General features: G+C 39.8%; 1 protein-coding gene and 1 long non-coding RNA gene across 6 annotated transcripts in view; one reads left to right on the top strand and one right to left on the bottom strand.

Annotated features, from left to right (window-relative positions):
- LOC105484478 (BMP/retinoic acid inducible neural specific 2) overlaps nucleotides 1–23842 on the bottom strand; it is a 112245-nt gene that overhangs the window by 56417 nt on the left and 31986 nt on the right. The window contains exon 2 of one of the 3 annotated variants that reach the window (XM_011746135.3): nucleotides 5427–5571. The exons of the other annotated variants lie outside the window; for them this stretch is intronic. The gene's annotated coding sequence lies outside the window, so the exon portion shown is untranslated. The remainder of the gene's footprint in view (nucleotides 1–5426; nucleotides 5572–23842) is intronic. 3 annotated transcript variants of the gene reach the window in all.
- The window catches only part of LOC105484477 (uncharacterized), a 75310-nt gene that overhangs the window by 28760 nt on the left and 22708 nt on the right, over nucleotides 1–23842 (top strand). For 2 of the 3 annotated variants that reach the window (XR_011611301.1, XR_011611299.1), the window contains exon 4: nucleotides 911–4770. The exons of the other annotated variant lie outside the window; for it this stretch is intronic. This is a non-coding gene — a long non-coding RNA (uncharacterized lncRNA). Of the gene's footprint in view, nucleotides 1–910; nucleotides 4771–23842 lie in introns of those variants that run through there. 3 annotated transcript variants of the gene reach the window in all.

Here is a 23842-nt window from a genome sequence, read left to right as displayed (position 1 = left end):
GAGCGGCTGGATGTTCAGTGTCATTCCTTCACTCCAGCTGGTGGGTATTGACCACCTCTCATGTGCTAGGCAGCTCTTAGAACTTACCACAGTTCTCACAGAAAGTTTGTTAAATAGCCATGATTAGTATGTTTATATTTTATTGGGACCCAGAATAGTTGAGCCTATGAGACTGCAGAAGTATAATATGAGCCTAGATCTGGCTGCATGTCCAGACCTTGATAAAGAATGTGGTACAGCCTAAGGAACTAGAGCAGGCAGTAAGACAGACCCTCACTTAATAAACTAGAGGTGGGGGCTGAAAGAAGAAAGAAGAATAATGAGGCAGCTCCTGCCCTACCAGATCTTCAAACATGATAAAATTCCAATAATTAAAACAGGTGATACTGGCACACAAATTGGACAGCAGATCAATGCAATAGAATAGATAGCTAGAAATAAACCTTTTTATGTATTAGAACTTAAGTATATGAAAAAAAGCATCAGAGACTAATTGCATGGAGGATGGAATATTTTATACCTAATATTGGAAAATTAGTTCCAGTTGGAATAAAAAGTTAAATATAAAAAATAAAATCATAGAAAGAAGGAAAATCCCCAAGTGTTTTATAATAAGCATGCATTACCAGGAAAAAAAAAAACTCATTTGAAACTAAAAAATGAAATCAGCTTTGTACATAGAGGGTGTAGGCATTTTTTACATGGATGCAATCTGATGAGGATGCCCAAAATATTTCTCATATAATCATTCACATATTCATTTATTGAAGAAACATAAATTGAGGGCTCCTAAGTGCCAGACACTCTGCTAAGCATTGACAATACAAAAGCAAGTGCTCATTACATTACCTGAAACTCTAACATTACCAATTAATTCCTTTTATAAAATATTGTTCTATTTTGTTTAAAGGAATATTGACAAAGGGGATGGGGAAATGTTCATTCTGAAGACTGCAGCTACCTGATTCTGGAGGCCAAGACATCCAACACATCAAGGTGGAAATGCAAGGACGTGGGTGGGAAGACACTGGAATGCAGAATTCCCAAATGACCAAGATTCCCACACCCTTCTGTGCATGCCCTATATGACCCCCTCCCCTTGAATATGGGCAGGACCTGTGAGTATGATGGGATGTCACTCCCGTGATGATCTGGTTGCTAATCAGTTGACTTTGAGTTATGATCTGATGAATACAGAGTGCATTGAAAGTCCAGATGGCAGATAATATTTTAGATCATGGTGGTGGCAGTGAGGACAAAGTTTTCTGAATAACCTTGAGCAACACCCTGGGTAGAACTGACCTACTCAAGTGAGCCTTTAGAAGAAAGTGAAGTGTCAAAGAGATAAGCTTCTGCTGACCTGGGGAGTAGCAAACAGCCAAAGGTGAACTGCTTATGGAGGCCACACGGCTATGAATTATAGACAGGCTCTGGAATCTAAGAGCAATTGCTAGCCAACAGCTAGCAAGAAAATGGGAACCTCAGTCATATGACCTTACGAAAACAAATTCTGCCAGTAACCATGTGAGCTTGAAAGAGGACCCAGAGCCTTGGATAAGGACTGCTTCCCTGTCTAGCACCTGGATTTGAGTCTGGTGACACCCTGAGCAGAGGACCCAGTTAACCTGTACCCATGCTCCTGACCCACAGAGACCGTGAGATAATGCTTTTGTACTGTTTTATGTCATTAAGTTTGTGGTAATTTGTTGCACAGCAATAGAAAAATAATGCAGACACGTAAAAGATAACTGTAGCCTCTCCCACTCTGTATAAGGCCTGGCCTAGGGGGGATTCTTTATGCTCCCTGCAGACCAGCTGTTATTCTCTGCATGAGAAGAAGCCAGTGTGGCAATTTCTTGAGCAGAATGAGACTGATCATCTCCCCTAACTCAGATGAGTCACATCGCACCCTGCCTGCCTAGTTTATGGACCCCTTCAGGTCAGAGACCATAAGTAGTTTTCAAAAATATTGGATGAATCAATTCCATGCATTTCATCGTGCGGTCATTGTGAGCTACTGAAAACGTGTCCTTGGCCCAGCTACTTCCCCCCCCGTGGTGCACTGATCTCCTGTGTTGCAATATGTGGTTATAGTCACCACCTCACCTAGCAGGCGAGGGTTTTCTAAGGACAGGTGAGAGCACACATGTGAAAAAGCTGTATGCTCTTTGAAAGAAGAAAGCTATATTAAGTCAACGGGTGCTTCTTGTCATTCTTTGTTTGTAATTATGCTTTTTCAGAACTCACAATGTGCTAGAACCTGCCTGGTTATAGGAGTATCAGCTTTAGAATCAAACAGTTCTGATTGCCGGGCCAAGTCTGCTGAGCACAGCAAGAACGCCTGAATTCAGAGCTGACTGCTCCTCTCAAAAACCTGGCCTTGGAATCATATGGTTTCCGCTTCACTGATTTTTCTCAGGATCTGAAGACATTTTAACTAAAAAATCTCTGTTTAAGAAAGAGAAGTTTTAAACAGGTTTCAAACTTTCTTTAAAAGAAATCCCTAGAACATGTTCCTTCACCTTTTAAAAAAGGACAAAATAGTTGCTGCATTGACAGTTGTGTTACCATCAGGCTTTTTAAGGGGAACAGCTTTTGGCCATTTCCTGTTTATGCTCCGCAAATAATATCACTAGAAATTTTGCTGCAGCAACCTGTCAAGCAAATTTTAACTGTCTAAATCCTCACAACTTCTGGTGGAACTATGAATAAGCAGAAAAGTAAAATAGTTAGTACCTTCCCCACTGTGCTTCAGTTTTTCCTTCTTGTCCTGAAGCTGACCGCATAAGTAAGCCTCCGTGTTATATGCTAGGATATTAAAGTAATGGCTAAGTGAGTTCCTTTACGAAAAGAATTATAAATTTACTTGTGAAAGCCAAATCATTTTACTTATTAGACCGCACTTAAGACAGTTTTACATCTAAAGAAATAATAAATTAGCTTTGCACCAAAGGTACAGGTAAACTAAGTCATGGGTTTTCCTTTGTTGACTGCATCAGCTCAAATCTGTTCTTTAAGCCATGGATTAAATGGGTCACAGCTTTGTCAATGAAAAAGTCATGTATAGATGAAGTCACATGAGACATAGGCAGTGCAGTCTTCAAATGGTAGAGCTTATAGGAATCCTGTCTCTATCACTCTCAGATTATTTATTACCCAGCTGAAGACTTCTTGGGAATTTTTTTGCATCCTCCCGTTGTTTTTAATATCTATTTATGCTAGGTATGTCAAAAGATAAAGCACTCAGGATTTGAGGCATTAGCTGCTGGTGTACCATATCTTGGCAAGTGAGATAGAGATTTCTTCATTGAATATTATTGCCAAGGAGGGGTTATATCTTGGCGAGTTAAGGATTTGGCTAAGCTATGGTTACAGGCCTGGAGAAAAGGTAAAATAGGTGTGAGAGTAATATTGTAGGTAACAAGACTATTAATGATAATTATCATTAATAAATACCAATATAAATCATTTCATATTTGTAAGGTAGTTACTGCTTATGAAGCACAAACAATAAAATCAATCTTTTTAACAGATGAGAATGCTGAGGCTAGAAATGGATAAGTAAATTGCACAAGGTCACAGATTTCAGTGGTAGATTGAGGTCGACCTATTCTAGATCCCATAGTATTTACACCTCACAGCATCAGTTATATGACTTACAGCTATTAGAAAAAAAAAAAAAAAAAAAGGAGCCTTTGCCACTTACAAGTTGGCTCCCTCAGGCAAGTCACTTCCCTCTAGGAGCTTCACTGTATCATCAGTAAAATGATTTATGAGGTCAGGTGACCCCACCTGCTGCTGAAATTCCATAATTCTATGTACATATAAGGGGCTCATATGAAAGGGGAGAGGCATTATGATTTTAGAGTTCTTCGGAAGGAAGCTCTGTGTTTCAGAAAGGGACCGAGACATAAAAGAAGCAGGGTAGCCAGGTGCGGTGGCTCACGCCTGTAATCCCAGCACTTTGGGAGGCCGAGGTGGGCGGATCACGAGGTCAGGAGATCGAGACCATCCTGGCTAACACAGTGAAACCCCGTCTCTACTAAAAATACAAAAAATTAGCCGGGCATGGTGGCGGGTGCCTGTAGTCCCAGCTACACGGGAGGCTGAGGCAGGAGAATGGTGTGAACCCGGGAGGCAGAGCTTACAGTGAGCCAAGATTGCACCACTGCACTCCAGCCTGGGTGACAGAGCGAGACTGTCTCAAATAAAACAAAACCAGAAAAAAGAAGCAGGATATAAAGCAGGAGTTTTTGCCTACTGGAGCAGTGACATTTCATAAAGTGATTAGGCAGTGACATTAAATAAGTTTTCAAGCCATTTAAGTGGTTAATTGGCCAACTCTGTTGAGGAGATGTTTTCTTGAATAAATCTGAGGGTGTCAGTGGTTAAAAAAAAATCACAGAAAGTGTTATTTGTTCTTGTCATCCACAATATCTTGATGCAAAACCTCCTGTTTTTACAAGAAAGGGAGGGTAGATAGGAGAGATGACAGGACATTCTTAAGAGCAAGGGTGGATGTGGGGGTGCTATCATCTCAGATCTATGACTTTTATTCTTCCGTCTTGTTGCAATAAACTGTCAACTTCAACAGAGACTAATCGTGGTGCTTTTGCCTTGACAATGTGCTCCTGGTTTCATTTTGTAGAGCCTCATCAGCTTCCATAATTCTCCCATTTGAACCTGAGTAGGGGTGACACATTTTGTCACTGCCCTCCCCAGGCTCCATGATTCGACCTTCAGTGTCATCCTCAGGACTGGCATGGAACTGGCAAGCTATAGGTGATGCATTTCCCCACTGCTGGTCAGGAATGACTTAAAACCGGTGAGGGTATACATATCCTCACTGTATAGACTCAGGTTAATAATATTAATAATTATTTATGCAAAGGTAAGAGCTAATCGTAATTACTCTTTACTAAATATTCTTACATTAATTGAAGACCTTTAAGAAAGGAGGCCGAGAGAGCCAAAGACACCCTCTGGAGATCACTCCACAATAAAACAGAAGTAAAACTCAGATATTCTGACTCTGAGACCTATAACTCAGCTCTCCTTAACCTCACTCACCTCTGTTCATCAAACAGTCAATCAGTTATTAAGTAATGTCTATGCACAAGGACTGTCCCAAGGGATGGGAGTAAATCTCATGAACAAGACGGACCCAACCTTTGCCTTCATAGGGCAGGAACAAAACATAGGACTTGAGGATCCTGCAGTGAGCTTAAAAGATACACAGACACACACACACACACACACACACACACACACACACAGCACTCACAAACATGTACAGCTTTAGTGACATTAGACCTAGTAGGCTCCCTGCTCTCAGGCCCCAAATTTATAGGTTTCTCTGTGTGATAACTAGCCCTTCACTTATCAAGGACAGATGCATCTGTCAGTTGCTGAGGCTTCATACTCGCCTGTCGGGTGTCCTTGGTGCTTTCCTTGGTGAGACGAACTAACTGACAGGCTTGCCCAGAGCCCTGAGCGATAAAGCCAGGGGCTGAGTGTGCAGACCAGGAAGACCCTTCTCCTCCAGAGCCTCCCTTCCAGTCAGGGGGATCACTAGCAAATAGAAAGATGGTACTGCTGATCAAATAGAACTTCTAAATAAAAAGTTGCTCATCTCAAAACCTTTAAAACTTCATCTCCATGCAGTTTTCCATCTCCATCCTTCCTCAAAACCATTTCCATCCTCCTCCATCATTAAGAAACCCCAGCCACTCCTTGTGGCCCTGAGAACCAATTTGCCTTCCACTTCCAGTCACTGAGCTCCCCAGATCGGCTATTCCAAAGCAGAGTGGTTATGAGAACAGACTGCACAACCTGGCTGCCTACCTTCCCAGGTTGGTTCCAACACTTTTGCCTCAAGTCCCTCATCTGTTTTTTTGTCTGTTGTTTTTCTTTTGCTTTTTTAAGATAACAATAATAGTGCTACTCCACAGGATTGTGAGGATTAAAAGAGTTAATATTTGTAAATCCTTTAAAAGGTGTCTGGCCTGACTGGGCACGGTGGCTCATGCCTGTAATCCCAGCACCTTGGGAGGTTGAGGTGGGTGGATCACCTGAGGTCAGGAGTTTGAGACCAGCCTGGCCAACCTGGTGAAACCCCATCTCTTCTAAAAATATAAAAATTAGCTGGGCATGGTGGCAGGTACCTGTAATCCCAGCCACTTGGGAGGCTGAGGCAGGAAAATCACTTGAACCTGAGAGGCAGAGGTTGCAGTGAGCCGAGATTGTGCCATTGCACTCCAGCCTGGGCAAAAGAGTGAGACTCCATCTCGAAAAGAAAATAAAAAGAAAAAAAGGTTTCTGGCCCATGGTGAGTGCTATGTGTTCACCATTATTTTTTCCATTGCTCCAACAGAGGCTATTAGCACTAAAAAGAGTCCAAAAACAGTTCATAGACTCATCCAATCTTAGTTTTTGTTTGTTTTGTTGTTGTTTACAGGTGAAAAAACTGAAGCCTGAAAAGGGAAGATTTCTGTTAAAAGACCTGTCCTCATTTTAGCCTTTTAGAGGTTTCTACAGGTCACTCTGAATAACCTCACCAGTCCCCCCACCCCTAGTCCTCTGCAGCTGATAACTGTAGTAATAGGTTCAATCCAGGGCCCTTTTGCCTTAATCCTGCGGTCACTTGATTCCCCAGTTGTCTGGCTATGAGCCCTGCCATTGTACTCACTCCTGCCTTTCCTCTCTGTGAGTCTACAATGGTCTCTCACATCTTTTAGACTCATTTTCTCCAAGAAGTCTTTCAAAGCTCTGTGCGTTGATTACGTGGTCGCTTTGGCTTCCTACCACCTCTGTTCCCTGGTTAATTTCCACCTGATCATGGCCTGGAACTGGGGAGAAGGGATGGGATCCTGGAGATTACCTGGCCTAGTGGTTCTCAGCAGCCTGGAGCATGTGTGGTAGTGTGTGTATGTGAGGAAGGTGGGGAGTGGAATGGAAATAGGGAGGGGAGGAAAGAGGGAAATAATTGAGATATGGGGTTGGGGTATATTTTAATAATTTGGAATATTTTTTAAAAACCTCCCGGGAGATTTTGATGCAACATTCTGATGAGAGTCAATGATAAAATTCATTTCACATGGTATCATAAGTGAGAAAACTTTTAGTCACAGAAGTGCAATATGTTATTTAAAGACCCACCACTGGTTTGGGGAAAAGTCAGAACTTGAACTTGGGTCTCTTAACACTAAGCCTACAGCTTGTCTGTCTCTGTTTTATGTGTGTCAATGGTAAAATTTTCAAAATTCAAAACTCATGAGTCCCAGAGTTGCCATTATAATCACCTCTAATTATGTTTACATATTAGTTACTGTATACCAAACATCAACCTAAACACTTTCCATGCATTATTTACTATGCACAAACCCCTGGAAGGTTGATGCTGTTATTATGCCCATTGTACAGAGAAGAAAACTCAGGAACAGAGAAGCCAATAATGTTCTTCCAAGGGGAGTCCTTAATACCATTTACACGACCTATAAATCTAACAGCTACAGACTTGAATAAGGTAGCTGTTTTCACATGAGGTTATTCTAGATTCCTCTAGGTCATTTTCATTTTAAAAATTGCAAGATTGAAGAAAAGTCTAAAATCTTAAAGTACACAAGCAGGATTCACCTAAAATCATTTTTCCAGCTTGGATAAGCATCCTGCTTTTTTGGAAGCTGTGTGGCTCCTGTTTAGATGGGCTGTCAGCATGGCCTCATAAGAATGCAGTGGTATTTCACCTGTGCTGTCTGAAAACCATAGGTTAGGTGTACTCCTCCACCATAGGCCAATCCACAATTGCTGGTTTCTTGCATGCCCTTGAGTTATAGTGCTCTTCCCTCATATCCCCAAACCCAACTGAGCCTGGGCCCAGGTTCCTCATCCCCCTCCTTTCTGCCCAGTCTCCACATGTCCATCTAAGGTGTAAGGGGCTTGTACCCTGCTTTAGGCCATTATTGCATTGCTATAAAGAAACACCCAAGACTGGGTAATTGATAAAGAAAAGGTTTAATTGGCTCATGGTTCCAGAGGCTTTAGAGGAAGCACGGTGCTCACATCTGCTCTACTTCTAGAGAGGCCTCAGAAAACTTATAATCATGGCAGAAGGTGAAGGGGGCACAGGCACATCACATGGCAAAGGCAGGAGCAAGAGAGAGAGAGAGAGATGGGGGAGGTGCTGCACAATTTGAAACCACAGATCGGTGTGAACTCAGAGTGAGAGCTCACTTATCACCAAGGAAATGACCCAAGCCATTCATGAGGGATCTACCCCATGATCCAAATACCTCCCACCACACCCTACCTACAACAATGGGGATTGCAACAGGAGATTTGGGTGGGAACAAATATCCAAATTACACCACACTCTTTTTGGCTTCTGTGCCTCCAGTTCTCTGCTCCCCCATTTCCTGCTGTAGATAGATAGGCCCCCAGGAATGTCCTGCCCTTTTACCTGCTTCTGGACTGCACCCCCTCTTAGGGTTCCTCTTTATGTATTCTGGCCGTTGGACCTCCTGTTACCAAGATTGCCTGAATCAAACCATTTGGCCCCTGTCCCTGAGCATGGCCTGCCCATCTCCCTGGATCTAGCTACTGAAGCTGGCTTAGTCATCTACTTCAATCCCTTGTTGACAGCTGCTTTTGTACTCCAGAGAGAGACCCTTCTCTGTCCCTGCCTCCTCCCAACAGACTGGCTTCTGTTGCTTAAGCCCCAGCTCACTTCCCAGCTGAGTCTCTGTATATACATAGGGTGGTTTAAGGCCTAGGAAGCCAAAATAAACCGAAGCCAATCACAGAGAAATTGCTCATCACTGTGTAGGCTGAAAACCTGAGGAGGGGCTGACAAGCAGCTCTCCATTGTGACCTGCAGCCTCAATGTTACCTTTGCTCTTGGCTTTCTGCCAGGCCTGTCATTGAATCTGAACTTTTAGCCCAAGCTCTGCCCTATTTGGACCTTGGCACAGACCAGAATGTAAAATGATAATGCCCTGAGCTGTACTGAACAGCACAGAGCTCCTGAGATGTTACAGATGCAGCTGTGACCAGCAAACACATTGTTTCCGGGATTGTGTTTGTAAATATATGAGTTGCCTGACAGCTTGTGGAATTAAATATAGATGCTACATCACAAACTCTAGCTAAAATAAACTATATGCTGCTCAATGAATGTCAGTAAGTACGCAGAGAATCATCCCTTTTTGTAGCATAGTCCAAGACACCCACCCCTAAGTGCTTTGTTTGTTTGTTTGACAAAAGGCTCTCTCTTTAGGCCCCCACAGGCTTTTGACTGGTATAAGTGGACAGCTAGGGGGATAGAGTGGGTAAGGAGACAACAGGGTGCAATCAATAAAACTGCTGCATTGAGGAAATGTTGTGTGGTGGCAGGAGCTAGCTTGGAGGTTCCACAGGTAGACTGGAATATCACAGTTAATCTTTTGGAATTGCTGACCACAAGGCATCATTTCTAAAAGTATGGTCCAAGGCTCACTGGTAGTTTGCAAGGGACTACTGATGGGGAGCAAGCTGTTCAATCACTGCAAGTTCTCTCTTCAGTTATTAAGCCAAATATCTCTCCTTCCTTTAGACTGATTTTTACAGACAACCAAAGCTTATATATTGGCAATCTATTTAATTAATAATGGCAAGCTGAAGTGACATCAGCAAGATGGTGGAAGAAGAGATCCCAGGCTTCACTGCTCCCACAGAAACATCAACTATCCAGTCAAAAACACCTTGGTGAAAATGTGGGAATAAGCCTGAGTTACCTGTGTATTCCACGGAACTGAATCAAACTCCACATGGAAGGGGTAAGAGAAGTGGTTTTGCTTTGACCACATTGCCCCTCCTCTCTCCTCTAAGTCAGCACAGTGCCACACAGAGGAAATTCCCTAGGGCCCATGGTTTCTACTGCGGGAAAGCAAATATGCAACTTTCCCAGCATTTTGAGATGCTTACCAGGCAACTCACCCCATTGTCACCTCATTGGAAATGGGGAATGTAGGAGAAAACCACATGACTAGACTATTTGGGGTCAGGTAAAAACAAAGTCAGGAGGTGGAGCCCACAGAGAACAGTAAAATAAATTGTCAAGTGAAACATATTTAAAAATTATGCAAATTTAGACATTGCAGATTTTGGTAAAAGCTCAGTGCACCTGCCACTAGTCGTGCTCAATCAGAGGTATCAACTAACAGTGTTGCTCACCCACAAAGCTGAGCTGGTCACTCCCAGAAGAGGTGGGAAGGGTTACATGGCTTGAGTCTCTAGATGGCCAGCCTCAGACCCTACCCTAGGGTCCTGCCTAGGTAAGAGAAGACCCCCTGCAGCAAATTTCCATAAGCAGGCACTAGGTCTGCTACAGTCAGGAGCTTAATCTATACTCCCTGTAGCCTTAAAGCTTACCCCTAGACTCTGCCCAAGGAGAGAGCTGACCACTATAGCAAATACTGACAAAAAGTAGGCACTAGTTATGCCACACTTGGGAGTTTCATCAGTTCTTCTCTTGGCCTCAAAGCCCACCCCACACCTCACCCATGAAGGAAGGCAAATCTCAGTCATGCATTTCTACTGAACATAGCAGTTAGTCCATTCATCTCAACCTACTTAACTTTGGGGCTTCTTCTGCAACCTTGGTCAACTCCTGTACTCAAATAGCAGTACCTGGCCAGGGAATTACACCCTGTGGCCCTGCCAGATCAGATGTGATTGCAGCATCCATATGGCAGCTCAGCCTAATATTAGAGCTCAGCCAGTGATCTTGCCAAATAGCAAAGCCTAGCCAGCTGCCCCACACAAATTCCAGGTAAAAGCAGTAGCCCAGCCATCTAGAGAACTTAAAAGCAAGCCTGCCTTCCCAGGATCATTACTCATCCAGAATGACCCATCCAGAATCATAGGGGTAGATTAACTAGTGACTTTCGATCCCTGCCAAAACAACAAACTTGTAAAAGCCAGAAAAGTTATCGGTCTCCACAAATGCATAAACACCAATGCAAGGATACAAGGATTAAAAAGACTCATAACACCTCCAAAAGAAAGTGACAAAGCTCTAACAATAGACTCTTAGGAAAGAGATATCTATAAAAGGACAGAAAAAAAAAATTCAGAATAATCCTCTTAAAAATGTTTAGTAAACTTCAGGAAGATACAGATTAAACATTAAATAAAATCTGGAAGATAATACACAAACAGGAGAAGTTTGACAAATAAATAGAAACAATTTTTTTAAATGGAAATTTTAAAAATGAAGATTACAATGACTGAACTGAAAAACGCAATAGAAAGCTGCAACAGCTGACTTTATCAAGCTGAAAAATCAGTAAACATGAAGACAGAAAATTTTAAATTACCCAATCAGAGGAGTAAATAATAATAATAAATAAAAAATGAAGAAAAACATCTGTGGGAATAATGGGACATCATCAAACAAGAAACCTAACCTATGCATCATAGGCATTCCAGAAGGAAAGAAAGAAAGAAAAAGACCATAAAACATATTTAAAGAATAACGGATGAAAACTTCTCTAATCAAGAAAAGAAGCCAACATCTAGGTATAGAAAATGCAGAGGTCACCAACAAAACTCTAACCAAAGAAGAATTCACCAAAGCATGTAATAATCAAATTATCAAAAATTAAATACAAAGAACAAATTGTGAGAGCAGCAAGAGATAAGAAATACATCACATAAAAAGGAGTCCCAATATAACTATTAGCAAACTTCTCAGCAGAAACCCAGCAGGCCAGGAGAGAGTTGGATGATATATTCAAAGTGGTGAAGTGAAAAAAAAAAACAAACTACCAACCAAAAATACTTCACTCAGAAAATCTGTCTTTCAGAAATGAGGGAGAAATAAAAACTTTCCCAGACAAACAAATAAGTTTATCATCACTAGGCCTGCCTTGCAGGAATTGCAAAAGGGAGTTCTTTAAACTGAAACCAAAAGATGCTAATTATTAACATAAAATTTATGAAAGTACAAAACCTAATTGTATAAGTAATATGTAGCAAAATTTGGAATAGCCTAGGACTGTAATAGTAGTATGTAATTTTATCCCTAGTACAAGCATTAAAGGATGAAATTGTTAATAACAACAGTTGCTGAAATAAATTGTCAAGTAAAACATATTTAAAAAATGGTACAATTCAGACATCAAAAACATAAAATATTGGAATGGGGGAAAACTGGAGAGTTATTGTGTGCAATCAAAGCTAAGCTGTTAGCCTCAAATAAACTGTTATAAGTGTAACATAAGTGTAACATGTTCTATGTAAGCCTTATGGCAACCAAAAATCAAAAATCTATAGGAGATGCACAAAACAAAACAAAACAAAATACATACCCTACAGAAAACCATCAAACTACAAGACAGAAATAGAGGAAGAAAGAAAATATCTACAAAACAACCAGAAAACAATTAACAAAATGGCAATAGCAAGTTTTTCCCTGTTAATAATTACTTGAAAATAAATGAATTAAATTCTCCAATCAAAAGACATAGAGTGAATTTATAGATAAAAATCCAAGGTCCAAGTAAATGCTGTATATAAGAGATTCACTTCTCCTTAAGAACACACATATACTAAAAATGAAAGAATAAAAAAAAGATATTCTTTGCAATTGGACAGAAGGGGCAGTGATACTTAGACAAAATAAACTTTAAGTAAAAAACTGTAAAAGGAGACAAAAAAGGACATTATATAAAAATAAAGAGGTCAATTCATTAAGAGGATATAACAATTGTAAATTCATATGATCCCACAGTGGAGCCACTAAATATGTAAAGCAAAATTGAAACTCTTCCCTCTAAATTCTGGAACAAGTCAAGGATGCCCACTCTTGCCAGGTCTATTCAACATGGTTTTGGAATTCCTTATTACACCAATAAGACATGAGAAACACACAAAAGGCACAAAAATTAAAAAAAAAAGAAAAAGTGAAATTGTCACTGTTTGCTAATGATATGATTATCTATATAGAAAACCCAAAATAATCTACAACAAAATGTTAGAATTAATGAACAAATTCAGTGAAGTTTCAGGATACAAATCAACATGCAAAAATCAGTAGTGTGTCTCTACACTAAGAACAGAATTTCTAAAAAAAAAAAAAGGAATCAAAAGAACAATCTTATTTACAATGGCTATTAAAAAAATAGGAGTAAATTTAATCAAGGAAGTGAACTCAGATAAATAAGAGATAGCCCATGTTCATGAATTAAAAGAATAAATGTTGTGAAAATGTCCATAGTACCCAAAGCAACATATGAATTCAGTAAAATTTCTATCAGAATCCCAATATCATTTTTCATAGATATAGGAAAAACAATGGAATATGATTGAGCCTTAAAAAGGAAAGAGATTATCTCATTTGTGACAACACAAATAGAATTGAAGAACAATATGCTAAGTGACATAGACCAAATACAGAAAGACAAATACTGCATGTTCTCAACTAATTGTGGAATCTAAAACAATTGAACTCATAGAAGCAGAGTGTAGAACGGAGGTTACCAGAAGCTGAAGACTGGGGAGACTGGGGAGATGATAATCCAAGTGTACAAAGCCTCAGATAGAAGAAATAAGTTTGATTTTTTTAGATCTATTGCACAGTGTGCTAAATATAGCTAATAATTGAGTACTATACATTTCAATATTACTAAGAGAGTAAATCTCAAGTATTCTGATCACAAAAACGTCAAATATTTGAGGTGAGGGATAGGTTAATTAGCTTGATTTAATCATTCCACCCTGTATTCAAAAATCATAACATCACTTTTTGCCCCATAAATATATAAAGCTATATTTTGTCAATAAGTACTTTTTAAAATGCTAAAAAATAATGAAAAGTTGGTATTCATGCATGAAAATCAGCCCCGTGTAAGAGTTTACTGATGATTCTCATTTAGCCTTCAACCAAAGTTTGTTGCCATATAATCCTGGTCATTGATGCAAAGCTCCCATCATACTGCCTAAATCACGGAACTCCCCACACTCCTGGTGGTGGTGCAAAATGAAGGGTACTTGGCATTCAGGAAAACTTCAATGTTGTCCTAAGGGTTAAGGTTTACTTGTATTCATCATTTGGAATTTATTGCAATTGCTATGTTGTTTCCAATTTTATTTATTTGTTTGTTGTATTCCTCTTTAATTTTTTTTTTTCCAAGATGGAGTTTCACTCTTATGCCAAGGCTGGAGTGCAGTGCCGTGATCTCAGCTCACTGCAACCTCTGCCTCCCAGGTTCAAGTGATTCTCCTGCCTCAGCCTCCTGAGTAGGTGGGATTATAGGCTCCTGCCACCATGCCCAGCTAATTTTTGTACTTTTAGCAGAGATGGGATTTCGCCATGTCAGCCAGGCTGGTCTCAAACTCCTAACCTCAGATGATCCACCCGCCTTGGCCTCCCAAAGTGCTGGCATGAGTTACCGCACCCAGACTTTAATTCTTTAACATCAAGTTTTTTCTCCATTAGAAAGTGGGACTATAGACTTAGACTGCAGCAATTTGAGCACTGGTTGAAGGTCCTTGTGCAAAATTAAGAGCCCCCAAAAGAAGAACTTGAATAATTCTAAAGAAACCTGACTTAATTTTGGCTCAGACTGCTGCTAACTTCCTAAACTATTCTTGACAAATGAAACCTTTTGTAAAATGTGGTAATAATTTTCTCACTTCTTTCCTTTTAAGAAAGTTAAAAAATATCTACTCATTCATCCAATTAATGTTTATTAGACAGAGAACATTCCATTTAGCTGGGACATAAAATAGAAGAAAGGGAAGATGGGAGAAAAGGCTGAAATGTAATAATTTAGTTTTTTTGAAAGAAAGCTGTGTGAAAATCCTTGTTATAATGCTCTTGCAGCAAGCCCTATTAACCAAAGTCACATCAAGAAGACCATGCTGACCAGGACTTGCACACGTCCACGACTCAGTGATAATAGAGGTTCAAATCAGTCACTTCTGAATCAAAACAGATTAAATTATTCTCAGCCTAATTTTGAATTGCATCAGTGGTTTTCAGTCAATTCTTTAGAAAATAGTATAAAGTAACTTTATTATTCAGTATTTTAAAAATTAAATTAAATATTTTATTTCTCAAACATGGTGAATAATAGAAAATTTACTTAAGACAGAGCCAACCATTTACTCCTGTGGTTCTCAATTAGGAAGGGAGAAGGGGTGATTTTACCCCCAGGAGACCTTTAGCAATATCTAGAGACATTTTTGATTGTAATAAATGAAGGCTGGGTGCTCCATCTAGTGAGGTAAGGCCAGGCATGTTTCTCAATATCCTATAATGCACAGGACAACTTTCCACAATAAATAATTCCATGACCCGAAATGTCAGTAGTGCCAAGATCGAGAAACCCTGATTTATGCCAACAAATTCTAATGAATCAAGACTCATAAAATGTCTCTGAAAAATGTAAGACCAACTCTTTGGATAACTTTTTCATGTGTTTCTAGTTTGCCAACACACACCATGGAGCCAAAGATCAAAGATTACACATCTCCACATCTCTTCCTTTTAGACCTCTGGGTTCACGCTTAATAGGTCCATCATAACAATAACAATAAAACCAACAGAAAATATCTATTTATTAAGTGCATATTTTCTTTTGGGAACTATGCTTATTTCCAACAAGGTAGGTATTATTAATTCATGAGGAATTAATACAAGAAAAAATGAGATTTTGAGAGATTAAGAAATTTGTCCTTCCCTCCCTCCCTCCCTCCCTCCCTTCCTTCCTTCCTTCCTTCCCTCCTTCCTTCCAATTGTTTATAGTTTAGTAAATAGAGTAGTGTGTTCGTGAATTTTTAACACTCAGAGCTGGGGAAAAAGCTCTGATTGTAAAATGTGCAGACTTCTGTGATGTAAATACCCTCACCATACTAGATTCCAAGCTACTGACTTGATATGATTAGCTCACAAATATCCTGAAAATTTTACAATGGGCTCTTTTAAGGTAGTGTGAAACCAACTCCAGCACACCACTAAATTTTTTAAAATACCCTAAAAATAATAGGTACATGTCAAAAGGACACAGAGCCACCTTAAAAGGGCTCCCCTCATGAACTCCAGGACAATGGCAAATAGATGACATTTCAGTGAGTAAAATACTAATCCATGAGGCCACATTTTATCTCTCTATCTATCTATCTATCTATCTATCTATCTATCTATCTAATCTATCGAGATATGTAGATAGATGGCACGTAGGTAGGTAGCTAGATTGATTGATACACTCAAAGAGAGAAAGAAAAGAAATCTTTATTTACAATATAATGTCAACTAATACATGCACAAAAATTATGGAATTAGAAATTATTATTTAGTAATCATCACAGTGATAATCCATTGAGGTAAGAAACATAAATCACTGCTAAACGATGAGATAAAAGTTGATGTAGAATGAGATAATTCACAGTTTTAAAGTATTTCTTCAAAACACTTATACAGAGAAAAAAATTACTGTGGACAAACATGACAGCTACCATCTTACTCAAGTGGTCAGTTAATACCACCAGTAATAACCCAAATAAAAATCATGTGCCAGCTGATAGGATCCAGTGAGATCATAGAATCACTTCTGTGATAGTCCTGCCAAAAAGCCATAACTTGAATCTCAGCACGAGGAAACCACAGACAAATCTAAATTGAGGAACATCCTACAAAATAACAAGCCTGTAATCTAAAATATTAAGGTCATGAAGGTCAAAGAAGGATAGAGGAACAAATTGTTCCAGATTGAAGGACACCGAAGAGGCATGACAAGTACGTGCAATGTACAATCCTGAACTGGATCTTTTGCCATACAGGCTGTTACTGGGTCAGCTGTAAACCTTGAAAGGGTCACTGGGTGAAGGGCCCATGAGAGTTATTTATAGTCTTACATAACTTCCCTGTTATTATTATTATGAAGCTGAAATTATTATGAAGCACACAGGAAAAAAATGAAAAAAATAAAGTTATATATAGTTATACAGTTGATGGGGCCAACATTGACACCTTGGTTCTAATTTTGACATCTATGCTATTTACCAATGTACTATTTTAAAATATATGCTCTTTTATTGAAATACATGAGGAATATCTTAGATGTTATAAGACAGATCCTCCTAATTTACAGCTTTATAGATGTAACTGGAGATTTGTTATCTGGTTGTATCCAGAGTGGTGCAATAGAAATATAATAAAAACCATATATATATGTACATAATATATATACATAATATATATTAAATTTACTAGTAGCTATATTAAAAATATAAAAAGAAATAAATGTACCTAATTTTAATAATATTTTATTTAAACTAATTAATCCAAAATATTGTCATCAGAACATGTAATCAGTATAAGAAAATTATGACTGAGATTTTTTTTCACACTGAGTCTGAGATCTGGTATGTATTTCACATTTATCGCACATCTCAGTTTAGATAATTTTTCCTCAGAAAGTTTTGATTCTCTATTTAGAGATCAAATAATTTATAGTTAAAAAATAGATTAACCTATATGAGTTACTCCAAGAATACTTAAAATTTTTCTAACATCTAAACTGAGTATGTCTTTAACTTAAAAAAATAACAACTTAAAATTAATTTATTAGTTGCACAAGCTATATATTAAATGCTCAATGGCCACATGTGGCTGGTGGCTATCATAATGAACAACACAGGGCTGGATGAGTCCAGATTTCATCCGTTCCTATATATTTCTATGTGTTTATTTTTGTGCAGGTACATTGCTCACTCCATTCCTATATACAAATATGTACTGTAACTTTATGAAGAACAGTGTACTCTCTTCATTTTGTTGCCTCAGGCATAAAGATTTTGAGTGAAGCATGGTTCTAGACAAGTGAAGGAATCAGAGGGCCTGGTTCCTGATTTTCCACCTCCAACTGCTTGGTTAAACTCTCTAGAATCATGGCTGTCTGTGCTCTAGAACTTGGGTGAGTAAAGATAGAAAGTACACAGCAGAATGGCACCACAAGGGAAAGATTATGTGACTGAAAAGCACTAGATAAATATTAACTGGTTAGGCTGTTTTTATTTTTAGAGACCAGAAGCAGAGGACAGAAGATATTGCCATCACAAATTTTTCTGACTTTGGAGAAGTCAGTGAATTTGCTATTTTGACTTCTCTCCTGTAATGATAATAAAAGGATGCACCGTTCTGTTCCAACAACCCTCACACATCTACACCACAGAATGAATTAGAAAATGTCGGCAAAATGCTATGCTCTCAAGAAACAAAAGTATTGCAAATCAATTCATATTAATAATTGTTGCCAAGTGCTGAAATTATGGATACTCTTTACCTTCTTTGTTAGGATTTTATAATCATAAAGCTCTTTTTCTAACTAAAAAATTAGAACAAGGTATTATGAGTACTCTTTTATCTGCATTTTTTTTTTTTTTTTTTTTTTTGTTATCCATAAGACTCTGAGTGAGACCTGAGTGTTAGCTGTTCTTACTGGAGAGCTTCAGCTACCAATTTGAACAGCTGGTCAGACAATCCTTTCATTTCCAGGATCTCAGTGTCTCACACTTGGTTGCTCCACTTGTGTGAGGTGGAGCTGGGGTTTAGTCTAAACAAACAGAAACAATTCATCACACTTATTCACAAATGTCGCTCCTTTAACTATTGCCTGGCCCCACCATTCTTGACTCTCTGCCAATTCTACAGCCTTGTGCTTCATCAGTCCTTGGCCAAGCACCCTATGAGGATGGCCCAGGCAGATCTTGGAACTGATGCTGGTGATTCAGCAGGAAGGGGCTTTCTGTCTCACTCCGTCCATCCTCACTCTCTGCCCTAATGAGCTGCCCAAAGGCTGCAACTGCCCTCCTGACATCTCAGCTGGTGTGGAGGGCCTAGGGAGCAATTACCCATATGCTTTCTGTGCTTGTCGATCCCTGAAGTTTCAATTAAAGATGCTTTCAGTTTTTGGTTTTTTTTTTTTTTTTAATATCCTAACTTAGAACCCCTCGCTTCCACCACATACTGGGATGCAGATTGTCCTTGCACACCAGGAGGCATCATTCACACTGTAGCCTAAGTGAATGGCACCCTGTGTTGTAGAGCAGAACACAACCCATGCGGTCACACACAGGGTCCTGCCACTTCTATGTTTTGCCTCTTAAACTCCAGAATGACAAACCCCACTCTTGGTGATGCAGCACAGTTGCATCACCAAGAGGGGCAGGGAATAAAGGCAAGAGAGGACCCAAGAAGCAAACAAAAGAAGAAAAGTACATTTGTCTGACCACGTACATTTCTGGGTACCACCAACACACCCGTGGATTAGAGTACCCTGAGGTGGCTTGCCAGGGTTCAAATATCTGAGGCTTTTTGATAAACTCCAATTGTGTTATTTGTGCCTTCAAAGGATTCGTATTGAGGCTGGAACCCAAACACGTCAGTGTCACTCCTAGACACCTTCCTTATCAGCACTTACTGTGATAACCGTGTTAAAATCAAATGTTACCTATTCATTAAGGAAATAACAGTTAAAGGACAACAGCTAAAAAAAGAAAAAGAAAAAAAAATCTGTGGCTATGATGCAAATGTAGAATGTAGTGGAGAAGGGGCCCTAGAATAATGCATACTCTCTACAGATCCAGCACCTGGGACGCATTTCTCTGAAGGGCAGTTACCAGCAGTTAGTGGGTTACAACCGTCACCACACCAGGGGATAAGGGGAGTAGGGGAAATGGTTAAGTACACTTTTTTAAAAGACAGTACTTATCTACTTATTCTCATTTGTTGGATGTTTGTTTCAAACACAAAACTATCCTTCCCAAATTTGCTTCTCAATACCAATCTTTAACCAACTTACATACAATGCCTGCCCATCTTTCCACAAACATCATTAAGCTTGACTTCTGCAAAACCTGCGGCAACTTTCCAGTCTCCAAGCCAAGGAGGCATTTTAGTACCTGTGGCTAATACTTACTGAGTGATGACTGGGTGTCAGACATTGCTCTTAATTGCTTTTCATACATTGTCTCGTTTGATCCACAGGACAATAAAAAGGTTTGTGTTCTACTGTTAGATTCTTTGTATGGATGAGGAAATTAGGAGCTAAAGAGATTAATTTCTAAAGCAGCACTTCACGGCCAGAATGGGTTGTCTGGGTCCGGAGTGCAGGTTGTAACCACCAGGTTCTACTCCCCTCAATCCACTTCCCCCTCATTACCCTGACTTGTCTGCAGCATTTGGCACTGCTGGCCACTCTGGCCTGACTTTTCTCTTCCCTGGCTTCTGTCTTTCTGTCTTTATTTTGCTTTTCCTGCCTGCCGTCTAGATTTAGCTTCTTGGTTCACTTTCCTCACTTCACCTCCTTCCACCTACAGGGCCTATTCTAACTCTCAGCCCCAGAAACCAGCCTTTTTTGAGGGAGCAGGGAAAGGGAAGCAACCAGAGAGAAATTGTAGTGATGCAGCTAGAGAAACATTCCAGGAAAACGGCCGCCATGTCGGCAACTGACATCTGGAATTCTAGACTCATCGCAAAGGCCCTTTGTTTCATAGAGAAAGATGCAGAGTCCAGATTCTGAGGTTTAGACTTACATAGGCAACTAATGGCAGAGCTGGGACCAGATTCGAGGCGTATATTTGCCACTCAGCCCAGAGACCCGTGGTTGTGCCCCGCTCCTCTGACAAATATCTGGTTCCAACAAATGCCTGCAGGACTCTGTTATCCACACAGGACTTCCACATGCCCGCCCTTACACGGTTGCATCCTATGACAACACTTGTTTTCAGCAGCCCTACTCTTCCCCGTTAAACGCGTCTTTCCCACCCGGCATGATTCCTTCCTTTGCCCCAGGCTCAAAGTTTTCTCAGAGTCTGCCTTCTATCTGTCTACCTGTGAGCTTGATTTTTCCAAGCTGTTAGCCACTCAGGCTCTAGGTAACATCTTTCTTCTTCTATAGGATTTATTTGCAGCAGGATACAAAGGCCATTAGTAAATCAATAACCCTTTACTTAGAAAAGGAGGGGAGGTAGAGACCTGGAGTTTTTAATTCAGATCTAGCAATTCCTGAGGCATTATCAGGAGCGTTCTAAAAATAGGCCTTTGAAAGGCAGGATGTGCTACTGTTGGAGCTTTATAGCTTCCTGCCCATAAACAGGAGCAGCTTGCTATGGGTGGAATCACTAGCAGAAATCTCCCTCTCCTGTGGTTGTTATGTCTTCCTCTAACTCTAACACCATATGTATTAGCTATTGCTTTGGTGCTCTATGTTTCTTTTACTCTTTCCCCCAATCTCTTCTAGCCACATATGTCTTAGATATAGGCTGAATTTCCATCTATCGGCGTGTTTCCATCTCACCCACAAAATACTTCTGTCACTCTATGAAGCCTCATTTGCCAATGTAGCCACATTGAGTATCCATAAGTCAGCACATGTCCTAGCGCCTTTCATGCTTCCTACTAACATCTGGGGACTCCTATCACTGGATGTCCTTATCCCTCTTCTTGTCCCACTGTCTCCACACAGTTCTTCAGGCATGTGTGTGAGTGGGGCAAGAGTAGTGGTGGCATGACTGTGTGCTTTAAGGCCAATGCTGTGATATCTAAAATAATATAAGATTTAACTATAAAACATCAGAGTTCTGCATCTCCTTTCACCTAGCAAGTCTACATCTGGACAATTATTTTGAAGATGTACACAAAGATTCAGCTACAAGGATGTTAGTTGGGAGAGGGAAAGCACCATGTACGTGGCCTTTTCTTTCTAAAGAATATACTAACAACCTATTACTATGTAACAAATGTGTAACAAATTATTTTCTTTATAACAAAATTTAGTGATTGGAAATAATAATAAATATTTATCATCTCACATAATCTCTGTGGGTCAGAAATTTGGGTGGCTGTAACTCTGGGTCTCTTATGAGGTTGTAGTCATAATGTCAGCCAAGACTTCAGTCATCTGAAGGTTTGACTGGGGAAAGAGGATTCAGGTCTAGGGTGGTTCATTGTCAAGGCTGGTGAGTTGATGCTGGCTGTTGGTAGGAGGTCTCCATTTCTCTTCATGTGGTCTGCTCCATACGGCAGCTTGAGTATTCATTCTCACAACATCTCACGTCTCACAGAATCTGGCCTCCTCAGAGAGAGTGAGCCAAAAGATAGCAATGCAGAAGCTATAATGACTTTCATGACCTAGCTTTGAAAGTCACACACCATCATTTCTGCTGTATCTTCTGGTCACATAGACCAGCCCTGATACGCTATGCGAGGGGAGTATACAAGAGTGCGAATACCAGGAACTAAGGAGTATTGAAGGCCATCTTGAAGGCTAGCTGCCACATAGCAGAAGACTTCACCAAGAAAAATACTCCTGGTCTCTCTCATCACCAAGAACTATTTGTATTGTGAGTTTGAGAGAAGTACAGAGCTCACACTGACCTGTTAGTTCTAGACTTTTTTCTCTTTGCCAGCTAGACAGCCTGCAGTGGATGGGCATTCTGCCTGTTTTCTGTTACCCAATAAACTTAGCATAGCAGGCTCTGCCTCTGTGGTCAGCCTGCTAAATCCACAGATTTAGGGAAGTAGCAGTGGGAAGGCCTGTGTTGTCTAGCCTGATTTGGCTCCAGATCAAGGTTATCCTAGGATCTCTACTCATTCTTCTCAGGAATGAAGCTGATCTTTACTTGTGTCTTATTTTTCAACTGGAATTCTATTGAAGAAAAATGGAGACCAGGCTCAGTGACTCACACCTGTAATCCCAGCACTTTGGGACATGGAAAGAGATCACTTGAGGTCAGAGTTCAGGAGTTCGAGACCAGCCTGGCCAATGTGGTGAAACTCTGTCCCTACTAAAAATATAAAATTTAGCCAGACATAGTGGTGGGTGCCTGTAATCCCAACTACTCAGGAGGCTGAGGCAGGAGAATTGCTTGAACCCAGGAGGTGGAGGTTGTGAGCCGAGATCATGCCACTGCACTCCAGCCTGGATGACAGAGTGAAACTCCGTCTCAAAAAAAAAAAAAAAAAAAAAAAAAAAAGAGTACACATGAAGAAAGAAGTGCTATTTGTTGACATTTCCCCCACCACATTCCTAAACACATTTTATATTTTATAATACGATATTTACAATAGTGGAAAATCCAAAGTAACCTAAATATCAAATAATAGATTGCTTGAGCAAGTTATGACATATACATATGATACAGTATAATGCAATCATTTAAAAGTATGCCATACCGGAGCTTGCAGTGAGCTGAGATCCGGCCACTGCACTCCAGCCTGGGCAACAGAGCGAGACTCCGTCTCAAAAAAAAAAAAAAAAAAAAAGTATGCCATACAAGACTACTTAATGATATTAAAAATTTAGGATGTATTAAGTGAAAAATTCAGGTTATAAAATAGTATGCAAGTTTTTATTCCATTAAACATAATGTATATCTGCTTAGAAAAAGACTGTATAGACACAAAAACATCATTTGTAAGTATCACTGGTTGGTAGGTTTATAGGTAGTTAAAATTTGCTTCATTTTGGCTAATCTGTTTTTCCTAAATTTCCTATATTTTACATTCATTATCTTTGTAATGAGACAAGAAAAGAGAAAGAGTTTCAGATGCTGGTTCAGGGGTTCAATTAAAAGTAATCAGAAATTTGTAACCTTCTTTTTTGGGGAGAGAGCCGGGCATTGGTGTTACCGGCCCACTTGCATAAGCCCATATGACACCATTGACCATTGCCTCTTTCTTAAACCTCTTTTCTTAGCTTCCTTGGCCCCACTCTCCTTTTTTTCTGCTTGCTCTGTGGCCACTCCTCATAAACTCATGCTTCTACATCAAGTCATTCAATTGAAGTTTCTCGAAGCT

Source organism: Macaca nemestrina, chromosome 1 (assembly GCF_043159975.1).
Source record: "Macaca nemestrina isolate mMacNem1 chromosome 1, mMacNem.hap1, whole genome shotgun sequence".
Taxonomy (NCBI): domain Eukaryota; kingdom Metazoa; phylum Chordata; class Mammalia; order Primates; family Cercopithecidae; genus Macaca; species Macaca nemestrina.
Note: the sequence above shows the minus strand (reverse complement) of the source record. Positions and strands in the feature narration are given on the sequence as shown.